This window comes from Molossus molossus, unplaced genomic scaffold (assembly GCF_014108415.1).
Source record: "Molossus molossus isolate mMolMol1 unplaced genomic scaffold, mMolMol1.p scaffold_m16_p_5, whole genome shotgun sequence".
Lineage (NCBI taxonomy): Eukaryota > Metazoa > Chordata > Mammalia > Chiroptera > Molossidae > Molossus > Molossus molossus.
Genome location: NW_023425388.1, coordinates 87,705,163 through 87,718,733, shown reverse-complemented (window position 1 = coordinate 87,718,733; position 13,571 = coordinate 87,705,163). Strand labels below are relative to the sequence as shown.

Here is a 13,571-nt window from a genome sequence, read left to right as displayed (position 1 = left end):
ATTTTTTTTAATTTTTATTTTTTTATCTTTATTGTTAAATGTATTACAGATGTTCCTCATTTTTCCCCCATCGACCCCCTTCTCCCCACTCCCGCCCCCCTCTTGCCCCCCTCCTGCCTCCCTCCCACCTTTTCCCACACTGTTGTCTGTGTCCATTGGTCATGCCTGTAAGTTCTTTGGTTTATTTCTTCCCACCCCTAAACCCCCTTACCTTTGAGGTTTGTCAGTCTAGCAACCAATTTGTACTTCTTAATCCCTTCACCTTTTTCACCCATTCCCCAAACCCCCTCCCATCTGCAACCAACAAAATGTTCTCTGTATCTATGAGAATGTTTCTGTTCTGCCCGTTCATTTTGTTTGTAGATTCCATTGTCGATAGATATGTATTCATTGCCATTTTGTTTGTTCATATATTTTATCTTTACTTCAAAAAGACCCTTCATCATTTCATATAATGGTTTGGTGGTGATGAACTCCTTTAACTTTTTCTTGTCTGGGAAACTCTATATATGGCCATCAATTCTAAATGACTGCTTTGCAGGATAGAGTAATCTTGGTTGTAGCTTCTTGCTTTTCATCACTCTGAATAATTCTTGCCACTCCCTTCTGGCCTGCAAAATTTCTTTTGAGAAATCAGCTGACAGTCTAATGGCTGCCTTCCTGTGTTTGTATTACTGTTAAAAGATAAAATATATGAACAAACAAAATGGCAATGAATACATATCTATCGACAATGAAATCTACAAAAATAAGTGTAGGTAATTAACTGCTTTTCTCTTGCTGCTTTTAAAATTCTCTCTTTATCTTGAAACTTTTTCATTTTGATGATGATGTGTCTTGGTGTGAGCCTCTTGGGGTTCATCTTGTTTGGGACTCTGTGTTTCCTGGACTTGTATGTCTGTTTCCTTCACCAAGTTAGGGAAGTTTTCTGCCATTATTGTTTCAAATAGGTTTTTGATTTCTTCTTTTCTCTCTTCTCCCTCTGGCACCCCCAAGATGTGAATGTTGGCATGCTTGCAGTTGTCCCAGAGGCTCCTTACACTATCCTCACTTTTTTGGATTCTTTTTTCTTTTTGCTGTTCTGATTGGGTGGTTTTTGCTACCTTATATTCCAAATCGATGGTTTGCTTCTTGGCTTTACCTACTCTACTATTGAATCTGTGTATATTATTCTTTATTTCAGTTAGTGCCTCCTTCATTTCTGACTGTGCATCTTTCATTTCTGACTGGTCTTTTTTTTATGCTCTTGAGGCCCTCACTAAGTTTGCTGAGGTTCGCACTAAGTTCATTGAGCATCCTTATAAGCAGTATTTTGAACTCAACATCTGTTAGGTTGCTTATCTCTATTTTGCTTAGTTGTTTTCCTGGAGAATTTTTCTGTTCTTTCATTTGGGACCTGTTTCTTTGTCTCCTCATTTTGGCTGCCTCCTTGTGTTTGTATTACTTAACGAGAGAGGTATGGGGCTAGCTGAGACCAGATGCTGCTTGTTTGAAAGAACTTAGTAAAACCTGAAGCAGGATCCAAGACAGGTCAATACTACGGTTAAGCAACTGGCAACATCTTGGGCAGGCCTAAAAGTTGGGTGGGGTGGGGCCTGAGGGAATCACCAGGGTGGGGCAACCAGTGTGAGCCAGGTTGCTGGAGTCCCAGATATGGCGACTGTCTGTTGCCCTGGGAAGGGATCACCAAAGGAACAAAGGCCTCTGACAGTATGGTTGTCCCATAGAAAGCCCCCTCTCCAGTCCTCGCTCCAATGCCAAACAGCTCAGTTCTTCCCTGTATGTCTCTGGTGGCCCTCTAGCTGCCTCCCCTCCAAGCTGACAGGGAGAGAGTCCAATAAGTCCATGCACGGGCCCTTTAAGAGGAGCTGCCTGGGGCTCCAGCTGCCTCAGCCTCCCTCAGCCCCAGTTCCCGCTGGTTTTTCCAGCCAGAAGTTATGGGGACTTCTCTTCCTGGCACTAGAACCCTGAGCGGGGTGTGTGTTGTGGGACGTGGACCCCTCGGTCCTCAGGGAGATCTTCCCAGCCAAGGTATCCTCCTGATTTTATCCGCCACACATGGGTGTGGGACCAGCCCGTCTGCCTCCACTCCTCCTACCTCCACCCCGCCTACCAGTCTCGATGTGGCTGCTGCTTTAATTCTGTAGTTCTAGGACTTCCATTCAGCTTGATTTCAGGCAGTTCTGAATGATGGTTGTTCTATCGTTCAATTGTAACTTTGACGTGGTTGTGGGAGGACGTGATACCACGTTTACCTACGCTGTCATCTTGACCAAGTCTCTGTCATGGGTATTTTAATAGGAATTGTATTGAATCTATAGATTGTTTGAGGTATTATGGACAATTTAATGTTCTTAATTCTTCCAATCCATGAACACAGTATATGTTTCTACTTGGTTGTATCTTCCTTTATTTTTTTTTCAGTGTCCTATTGTTATCCAAGTACAGGCCTTTTACCTTCTTGGTACCTTATTCCTAGGTACCTATGTATTTTGTTGCAATGGTAAATGCAATTGTTATCTTAGTTTGTCTTTTTGATACTTTATTATCGGTATGTAAAAATGCCACTGATTTCTGGATATTAATTATGTATCCTGCTACTTTGCCAATTCATTTATTAAATCTATTAGTTTTTTCATTGAGTCTTTTTTTTTTTAATTAATTTATTTTTTTTGTTACAGATGTATCTCCTTTTTTACCCCATTGGCACCACCCTCCCAACCCCACACCCGCCCCATCCTCGGCTTTGTTGTCCATGTCTATTGGTTATGCACACATGCATATAAGTTCTGTGGTTTATCTCTTCCCACTCCTCCGACCCACACTTCTAATGGATGTCAGTCTGTGCCCTACATCCATGTTTCTGGGTCTACCGTATTCCTCAGAGTGTTATGTTCATTATATTCCGTATATAAGTGAGATCATGTGGTATTTGTCTTTTTCTGCTTGGCTTATTTCACTTAGGATAATACTTTCCAGGTCCCTCCATGTTGTCTCAAAGGATAAGCAATCTTTCTTTCTTACAGCTGCATAGTACTCCATTGTGTATATGGACCATTGCTTTTTTATCCATTCTTCTACTGATGGACACTTGGGCTGTTCCCAATTTTAGCTATTGTAAATAGTGCTGCTATGAACATGGGGGTACATATATTCTTCCTGGTTGGTGTTTCAGGCTTCTTAGGGTATATTCCTAGAAGAGGGATCACTGGGTCAAATGGAAGTTCAATTTTTAATTTTTTGAGGGAACACCATTACTGTTTTTATAGTGGCTGCACCAGTCTGCATTCCCACCAGCAGTGTATTAGAGTCCCCTTTTCTCCACACCCTCACCAACACTTGTTGTTTGATGATTTGTTGATGGAGGCCATTCTGACAGGTGTGAGGTGATACCCCATTGTTGTTTTAATTTGCATCTCTCTGATGATTAGTGATGTTGAGCATTTCTTCATATTTCTCTTGGCCATTTGTATGTCCTGTTTGGAGAGGTGTCTATTCAGCTCTTCTGCCCATTTTTCAATTGGGTTCTTTGTCTTCTTTTTGTGGAGTTGTATGAGCACTCTCTATATATTGGAAATTAACCCCTTATCCGATATATCATTGGCAATGATGTTCTCCCATACTGTGGGTTGCCTTTCCATTTGATGATTGTTTCTTTTGCTGTGCAGAAGCTTTTTAGTTTGATGTAGTCCCATGTGTTCATTTTCTCCTTAGTTTCTGTTGCCTTAGGTGATGTATCAGTGAAAATTCTGCTCCGTATGATATCCGAAATTTTGTTGCCTACATTTTCTTCTAGAATTTTTATGGATTCATGGGTCACATTTAAGTCTTTTATCTATTTTGAGTTTATTTTTGTGTATGGTGTAAGTTGATAGTCGAGTTTCATTCTTTTCCATGTATCTGTCCAATTTTCCCAACACCATTTATTAAAGAGGCTGTCTTTACTCCACTGTATGCTCTTGCCACCTTTGTCAAATATTAATTGAGCATATTGCTTTGGGTCCATTTCTGTGTACTCTGGTCAGTTCCACTGGTCTATATGCCTGTTCTTGTGCCAGTACCAGGCTGTTTTGATTACAGTCGCTTTGTAGTATAACCTGATATCTGGTATTGTGATCCCACCTACTTTGTCCTTCTTTTTCAAAATCGCTGTGGCTATTTGGGGATTTTTTGGTTCCATATGAAATTTTGAAGTATTTGTTCTAGTTCTATGAAATATGCTGTTGGTATTTTGATGGGGATTGCATTGAATCTATAGATTGCTTTGGGTAGTATGGATATTTTAATGATGTTAATTCTTCCGATCCATGAACAGGGTATGTGCTTCCACTTTTTTATATCTTCCTCTATTTCTTTTTCCAATGTCCTGTAGTTTTCTGCAAATAGGTCCTTTACTTCTTTGGTTAAGTTTATTCCTAGGTATCTTAATTTTTTGCTGTGATGGTAAATAGGATTGTTTTTTTGGTTACTCTTCCTGTGAGTTCATCATTGGTGTATAAGAATGCCGTTGATTTCTTGACGTTAATTTTGTATCCTGCTACTTTTCCAAAATCATTTATAAAGTCTAGTAGTAATTTGATGGACTCTTTAGGGTTTTCTATGTATAATATCATGTCATCTGCAAATGACAGTTTCACTTCCTCCTTTCCAATTTGGATCCCTGTTATTTTTTCCTCATGTCTGATTGCTGTGGCTAAGACTTCCAGTACTATGTTAAATTAGAGTGGCAAAAGTGGACATCCCTATCTTGTTCCTGTTCTTAATGGAAATGTTTTTAGTTTCTGCCCATTGAGTATGATGTTGGCTGTAGTTCTTTCATATATGGCCTTTATTATGTCGAGATATGATCCCTCTATTCCTACATTGCTGAGCGTTTTTATGAGAAATGGGTGCTGGATTTTGTCGAATGCTTTTTCAGCATTTATTGATATTATCATGTGGTTTTTATTCTTCATTTTGTTTATGTGGTGTATCACATTTATTGATTTGCGAATATTGTACCAGCCTTGCATCCCTGGAATGAATCCCACTTGGTCATGGTGAATAGTTTTTTTTTTATGTATTGCTGATCTGATTTGCTAGTATTTTGTTCAGGATTTGGGCATCTATGTTCATCAGGGATATTGGCCTATAGTTTTCTTTCTTTGTAGTGTCTCTTTCTGGTTTTGGAATTAGAATTATGCTGGCCACATAAAACGAGTTTGGAAGTCTTCCTTCTTCTTGAATTTTTTGAAATAGTTTGAGGAGAATGGATGTTAGTTCTTTTTTAAATGTTCGGTAAAACTCCCCTGTGGAGCCATCTGGGCCTGGGCTTTTGTTTGCTGGCAGAGTCTTGATTACCTCTTCAATTTCCTTAGTTGTTATTGGTCTGTTCAAGTTTTCTGTCTCTTCCGGGTTCAGTTTTGGGAAACTGTGTGTTGCTAGAAATTTGTCCATTTTGCTTAGATTGTCGAATTTGTTGCCATATAGTTGTTCATAGTAGCTGTTAACAATCTTTTGTATTTCTGTGGTGTCGGTTGTTACTTCTCCTCTTTCATTTCTGATTTTGTGTATTTGGGTTCTCTCTCTTTGTTTCTTGGTGAGTCTAGCTAAGGGTCCATCAATCTTGTTTATCTTTTCGAAAAACCAGCTTTTCGTTTTATTGATCCTTTGAATTGTTTTTTTGGTATCTATGTCATTTATTTCTGCTCTGATCTTTACTATTTCCTTTCTTATTCTTGCTCTGGGGATTTCTTTTTGTTTGCTTTGTAGTTCTTTAAGTTGTGAAGTTAGACAGTCAATTAGAAATTTTTCTTGTTTCTTGAGGTAGTGCTATGAACTTCCCTCCCAGAACTGCTTTTGCTGCATCCCATAGATTTTGTGTTGTTGTGTGTTCATTGTCATTGGTTTCCAGGAAGTTTTTAATTTCTTCCTTGATCTCCTCAGTAACCCATTCATTGTGTAATAACATGCTGTTTAGCCTCCATGTGTTGAAATGTCTTTGCATGTTCTTGTTGCAATTGATTTCTAGTTTCATGCCATTGTGATCTGAGAAGATGCTTGATATGATTTCAATCTTCTTGATTTTGTAGAGATTTAGTTTGTGTCCTAACATGTGGTCTATCTTTCAGATGTCCCATGTGCACTTGAGAAGAATGTATATTCTGTAGTTTGGGGGTGTAATTCTCTGTAGATATCTATGAAATCCATTTGGTTTAGTGCTTCATTTAGAGTTTCTGTTTCCTTGCTAATTTTTTGTCTAGAGGATCTATCCAGTGGTGTCAACAGGGTGTTGAAGTCCCCTGCTATGATTGTATTGCAGTTGAGTTCTCCTTGGAAGTCCTCCAGAAGATTTTTAATATATTTTGGTGCTCCTTTATTGGGTGCATATATGTTTATCAAGGTTATATCTTCCTGTTGGATAGATTCTTTCAATATTATGTGGTGGCCTTCTTTGTCTCTAGTTATGTCCTTCATTTTGAAATCTATTTTATCAAATATGAGAATTGCTACCCCACCTTTTTTTTGCTTTTCATTTGGTTGGAAAATTTTTTTCCATCCCTTCACTTTCAACTTATGTGAGTCTTTTGTTGTGAGGTGGGTCTCTTGTAAACAACATATAGATGAGTTATGCTTTCTTATCCAATGAGCTGCTCTGTGCCTTTTTATGGGAGCATTCAATCCATTTTGATATGTACTTATTTACTGCCATTTCTGTTTAGTGTAGGTCTATTTTTCTTCCCATTTCTCCTGCTAATTACAGCAGTCCTTTTAACATTTCTTGCATTTCTGGTTTGGTGCTAATGTATTCCCTTAGCCTTTTTTGTCTGGGAAGCTCTTTATTTGACCTTCTATTTTGAATGATAGCCTTGCTGGGTAGAGTTTTTCATTGAGTCTTTACGTTTTCTTTTTTCTGTACAATATCATGTCATCTGCAAATAACAACAGTTTTACTTCTTCCTTTTTAATTTGGATGCCTTTAATTTTTTCATTTTTGTCTGATTGCTTGGCAAGGACTGCCAGTTCTATGTTGAAAAGAAGTAGTGAAAGTAGACATCTCTCTCTTGTTCCTGATCTTAAGGGTAAAAACTTTTAGCTTTTGTCCATTGAGCATGATGTTGTCTTAGGATTTTTATATATGGCATTTATTATGTTGAGGTATGATCCCTCTATTCTCACTTTGCTGGGATTTTTTTCATAAATGGGTGCTGAATTTTGTCAAATGCTTTTTCTGCATCTATTGATATGATCATAGGATTTTTATCTTTCAATTTGTTTATGTGATATGTCACATTTATTGATTTACAAATACTGTACCAACTTTGCATCCCTGTAATAAATCCAACTCGGTCATAGTGTATGATTTTTTAAAAATATATTGCTGGATCTGACTTGTTAATATTTTGTTGAAGATTTTAGCATCTATGTTCATTAGGGATATTGGCCCATAATTTTCTTTCCATGTAGTGTCTTTATCTAGTTTTGGAATTAGAATAATGCTAGCCTCATACAAGGAGCTTGAGAGTCTAACTTCCTGTTGAAATTTTTGGAATAGTTTGAGGAGGGTAGGTGTTAGTTCTTTGAATGCTTGGTAAAATTCACCTGTGAAGCCATCTGGTCCAAGACTTTTGTTTGCTGGGAGTTTTTTTTATTACTGCTTCCATTTCATTAGTGGTTATCAATCTGTTTAGATTTTTTTGTTGAGTTTTAGAAGATTGTATGTTTCTAGGAATATGTCCATTTTGCCCAGGCTGTCCAATTTTTTAGCATATAATTGTTCATAATATTTTCTTACAATCTTTTTTATTTCTGTAATGTAAGTTGTTACTTTGCTTCTTTCACTTCTAATTTTATTTATATTTGTCCTCTCTCTTTGTTTCTTGATGAGTCTGTCTAAACATTCATCAATCTTGTTTATCTTTTCAGAAAACCAGCTCTTGGTTTCATTGATCTTTTGTGCTGTTTTTCAGTCTCTATGTCATTTCTGCTCTTATCTTTATTAGTTTCTTATTGTTCTTTTTGTAGTTCTTTTAGGTGTACAGTTAGGTTGTTTGAGATTTTTCTTGTTTCTGAGGTAGGCCTATAATGCTATAGTCTTCCCTCTCAGGACTGCTTTCACTGTGTCCTATAGATTTTGCATTGTTGTATGTTCATTTTCATTTGTTTCTGGGAAGTTTTTTTATTTCTTCCTTGATTCATTGGTAACCCACTTATTGTTTAATAACATTCTACTTAGTCTCCGTGTATTGGAATGTTTTAAAGTTGTTGTTGTTGTTTGTTTGTTTGTTTGTTTTTTATTGTAGTTGATTGCTAGTTTAATGCCATTGTGGTCCAGAAAGATGCTTAATATGCTTTCAATTTTCTTGAATTTGTTAAGACTTATTTTGTGTCCTAATATGTGGTCTACCTTTGAGAATGTTCCCTGTTCAAGTGTGAAGAATGTATATCCTTTCACTTTAGGATGCAATGTTTTGTAAATATCAATTAAATTCATCTGATCTAGTGTATATTTTAAGGTCGCTGTTTCCTTGTTGATTTTTTTGTCTGGTAGATCTATGCAATGTCAGTGGGGTGTTATAGTCTCCTACTATGACTGTATTGCTTTCGATCTCTCCCTTAAAGTCCACCAAGAGTTTTTAAAAATATATTTAGGTCCTTCTATATTGGGTGCATATATATTTACCAGGGTTATATTTTGTTGCACTGACCCTTTTAGTATTATTTAGCAGCCTTCTTTGTCTTTCTGGCCATAGTCCTTCCAGAGCAATGTCAGTACTGGGGGTACTAAGCAGACCTCTCTGCCAGCCTCAAGTACTGCCATGTGGCACCTCTAGCAGTCCCAGACCAGAGCAAATTCCCAGGCTGGTGCTGTAACAAAGAAATTGCTCTTTGGTGCAGTTTGAATATCCTAGGGAGACCAAATCCCCAATGATTCCCACCACCATGTGCTACACTGGCTCCCTTCCCTTCTCTGTTGCTCTAGATGTGAGATCTCACCTGCACACCTGCATGAGGGGGCTCACCTTCTCTGTATCTCTTCCTGTCTTTCCTCCATGTTCCCTGTTCTCAATATTTCAGATCAGCTACATTTCAGTTGGACTTTTAAGCCAATTGCACTGCAATTTAGCTGCAAGTCTGGTCCAGCATTGGGAGCAAACAGACAGAGCTTCCAGATACTCTGTAACCACCATGGAATCTGTTTGTCTAGTATTAACAGCTGTAAACAAAGTAGTACAACTAGTACTTGGAAGTGTCAGGCACATTTCAGTTGTCTTCCCATCACTGGAGCTCTTTGGGCTTCTTCTTCTTCAGTAAAATCATCTTTATATATTGAATTGTGGGAAATCTCTGTAAGAGTTTTCTCCCTGCCCAACCAGTGTGGCTCAGTGGTTGAGTGTCACCCATGCACCAAGAGGTCACCAGTTCAATTCCTGGTCAGGGCAAATGCCCAGGTTGAGGGGTAAATCTCCCCTGTGGGAGACATGCAGGAGGTAGCCAGTCGATGTTCTCTCTCATTGAAGTTTCCATCTCTCTCCTTCTCCCTTCCTCTCTCTCTAAAATCAGTAAAGGAAAAAAAAAGAGTTTTCTCCTTGATCATATTGGCAACAGTCTTTTTTACATAACATCAAGCAAACCTTCGATGTCTAAGTAGTAGTTTGCAACCAGAATAAATTCAAAAAGTGTTTCTTTGTCAACTTTCAGGAATTTTTAGTCCTAAACAGTACTGTTTGCTTTTCTTTGTTCTCATTATTCTCAGGAGAAGAGTCATTCTTGTGGTGGGTGCATCATATGTGACCTTTTTAAATATTGCTGAATAAACATTTGATAGAGGAACTGGGTCATCATCTTCTTAATCATCAGTTCCAAAATCTTACAACATGGTCTTGATAGTTACACAATTGGTTATATAATTTGAGATTATTTGCTTTTCACAAAAACTTTTAAATCATAGTATGCATGTTATTTTACAATTTCTTTTGTCTCTTTAAATGTTGTGCTTATTTTCCCATGCCTATATAGCCACATAATTTTTTTCAAAGTTCAGTTGAGATCTGTTGTATGGATTTCTTTTAAGTATCCCAACATTTTTTTTATTTAAATTAATTTATTTATTTTTGTTACAGATGTTTCTCCTTTTTCCCCCACTGATTCCCCCCTCTCCCCCTCCCCGCCCTGTCCCAGCTTTGTTGTCCATGTCCATTGTTCATGCATACATGCATATAAGTTCTGTGGTTTATCTTTCCCCCCTACCCCCTCTTCTGGGGATAGTCAGTCTGTACCCCACTTCCACATCTCTGGGGCTACCCCATTCCTCAGACTGTTATGTTCATTATATTCCACAAATAAGTGAGATCATATGATACTTGTCTTTCTCCATTTGGCTTGTTTTGCTTAGGATGACACTTTTTTTTTTTGTATCCTCACCCGAGGACATTTTTTTGTTCTGATAGAGTGGGAGGGAGAGAAAGGAAGAGAGAGAGAAACATCGATGTGAAAGGGACACATCGAGTGGCTGCCACCCACACGACCAACCAGGGCCGGGGACAAACTGCAACCGAGGTACGTACCCTTAGCAGGAACCGAACCTGGGTCTCTCTGGACCGCAGGCCGATGCTCTAACCGCTGAGCTAAACCGGCCAGGGTAGGATGACACTTTTTAAGTGAAGCAGTAAAATTTGTGTATAAAACTTTATCCATTATTATATTATTTGAAAGACCTATGTTTTTGCCACCTTTATGGCTTCGTTGATTCTTTTTAACAATATTATTTAATATGAATTTAGATATTTACTTATAAGTGACTTTCCTGGTCATTATAATAGAATTTTTTTTTCTTACTTTTTTTTTTTTTAATTATTTAAGTTGCCTCATTTTTTTTCTATTCTTGGAATAAGAGGCAAAATATTTGATGAGTCAACTGAGACCCAGAAGTGACAAATTGTGTACAAATAAAACTAAGATATTGTATTTTAAATCTATTTATATAATTAAACAGTTTAAATAACAGTCCTTTTGCCTAGGTGAATTATCAGAAACCAGTATTCTGGATTTTAATACAGAAATTGTTTAAAGTTAAGATGAGAAGGGACAAATTCTTGATCTTTTTCCAGGGCCAGGCAAATTTTCTGAGATTTTTAGTGAATAGTGTGTTAAATTCCTAGAAAATACTGGTACAACAAATTTTTTACTGCAACTTGACAGATAATAATAAGGTCAGCAGAGTCTCAGACTGGTCTAATTTGAGGGTACTTTTCCCTCTTTATATTTCAAAGAAACTGCACTTTATAGCATCTGTCATATAAACAGTTTCTCAAATCCCTCTGGAATGATATAATCACCAGTAGAGGTGTATGGTATAAATTACTGAAAACAGCAGCCTAAAGACAAGCTTAAAAGTGAGCACATTAAATTAGCCAGTCATAAGAGTAAAATAGAACTCAAAAAGGCACAGAGTATGCTGAAAAGAACTTTAAAGATAATGCTTCAGGTCATACTTTGTATAATTAAGTGCTGACAGTGCTGTGTCATTTTGACTCATCGTTAATAAAGTGATTTTTCACTATAGCCTCCACAAATAGTAATACTTTTCTGTGCAAATATTTCCACATATTTTTCACTAATGTCTTGTCAAGCTACCTGCCTGTATCATATGGGCATGGCAGGAAAAAATAGAGGAAGCAAGCTTTGTGTTACCCAATGTTATTATTTCCTTGGGAGAGAGGCTTGAAATTCAAAGCTTTTAAACAAATAGAATAACATTAATGCCAAAGAAAGACTGGAAAAAATTAGTCCTATATCACCTATTAGTTAAGGTGATATAATCAGAAATATTCCTCTTTTTTTTCTAATAAGAAAGGCAAAAAAGAAAAAATCTGATAAGTTATAGATTAAATAAGAAAACTATGTAAAAACAGGGTATTTAAAATATTTCTAAAATAAACAGAATAAATACTTTTAAAAAGTAATAAATATATCAAATGAATTATGTAGTTAAATAGATGTTTTTATTGCTGCTTTAGAAACTTATTTTTAAAAATTTACGTACTTTCCCTACTGAACTATAAATGTATCCAAAATTAATGTATTTAAAGATAAATCAGTTGAACTGTTGTAAATTTTCTATTGCTACTATAACAAATTACTGCAAACTTGTCTCAAAAACATGTTTATTATTCTACAGTTCTGGATGTCAGAAGACCAGAATCAGTTTTAGAGGACTAAAACAAAGGTGGCAGGAGGGTTTGTTCCTTCCAGAGGCTCCTGGGAAAATCTGTTCCTTCCCTTTTCCAGCTTCTGCACTCCTTGGCTCACAAGAGTAGACAAGATTCCTCCTGCCTCCCTCTTTTAAGGGCACCTGTGATTACATTGGGCCCACCTGGAGAATCCAGGTTAATCTCCCCATCTCAGAATCCTTAATTTAAAAACTGCCAAATGCCCTGCGGTCCAGAGAGACCCGGGTTCGGTTCCCTCTAAGGGCATGTACCTTGGTTGCAGTTTGTCCCTGGCCCTGGTTGGGTCATGAGGGTGGCAACCACTCGATGTGTCCCTTTCACATCGATGTCTCTCTCTCTCTCTCTCTCTCTCTCTCTCTCTCTCTCTCTTTCTTTCTCTCTCTCTCTCTCTTCCTCCCTCCCACTCTATCTAAACAAAATATCAAAAACAAAGCAAAACAAAACAAAAAACTGCCAAATCCCTTTTACTGTAGAAGAACATTCATAGGTTCTGGGGATTGTAATGTGTACACATTTGGGGACCATCATTTACACTATGATGGTCGTCATATGATTTAACATACCACAGTCTTATTCTCAGGTATAAAAAAGAGACATAAATTACAAAGAAATAAAGTGCTAATTCTGTATATAAGTATCACATATATATTTCAAATTTATAACTAGGTTTCAACCACATGGGGAAGGTAGATAACAATATATATTACCATTATCTCTGATTATAGGGAAAAAACACATCAAAGGAAAAGTACATGCTGCAGATATTTCAGAATATATTATTATATTATTCAAAGCACAGTATATTTAATGAACATGTCCAAAAACAAGACATAGATCACAAATAGTTTGAAGTATACCCTAAGGTTTCAAAATGTCAATTGACATAAATATCACATTTATAAAATTTCACAGTAAAATTATGTTATTGATTCTGGCATGTCTCTTAACATCTATAGAATGAAACATTACTACTTGTTCTTGCTTTGCAGTTATACCCACTAATTCATTATCAAAGAAAAGGGAGAAATCACATAGTCTTAAAAGTCTATTCTGATTTGTACTTCCTGGTCTATATTATTTATTTATTAGATCAGTGTTCTTTATTTACATTTCATCATGTTGTTGATTGTTTTCCCTCTAAAACCACACACACAACACACACACACACACACACACACACACACACACACACACACACACACAAACAGAGGCCCAGGGTAGAAAAGAAAGAAAAAGGATGAAGAAAAGAGACATAAAAAAACACTAAAAAAGGAAATGAAGAAAGAAGAGAGGAAGGAAGAAAAAGGGATATGAAGAAAAGAGGGAGAGGATGAGCAAAGTGGAAGAATTAATTTCATT

At 37.0% G+C, this 13,571-nt stretch overlaps 1 protein-coding gene across 1 annotated transcript in view; it reads left to right on the top strand.

Annotated features, from left to right (window-relative positions):
- The window catches only part of EPHA6 (EPH receptor A6), a 1,023,649-nt gene that overhangs the window by 607,570 nt on the left and 402,508 nt on the right, over window positions 1–13,571 (top strand). The window lies entirely within an intron of this gene.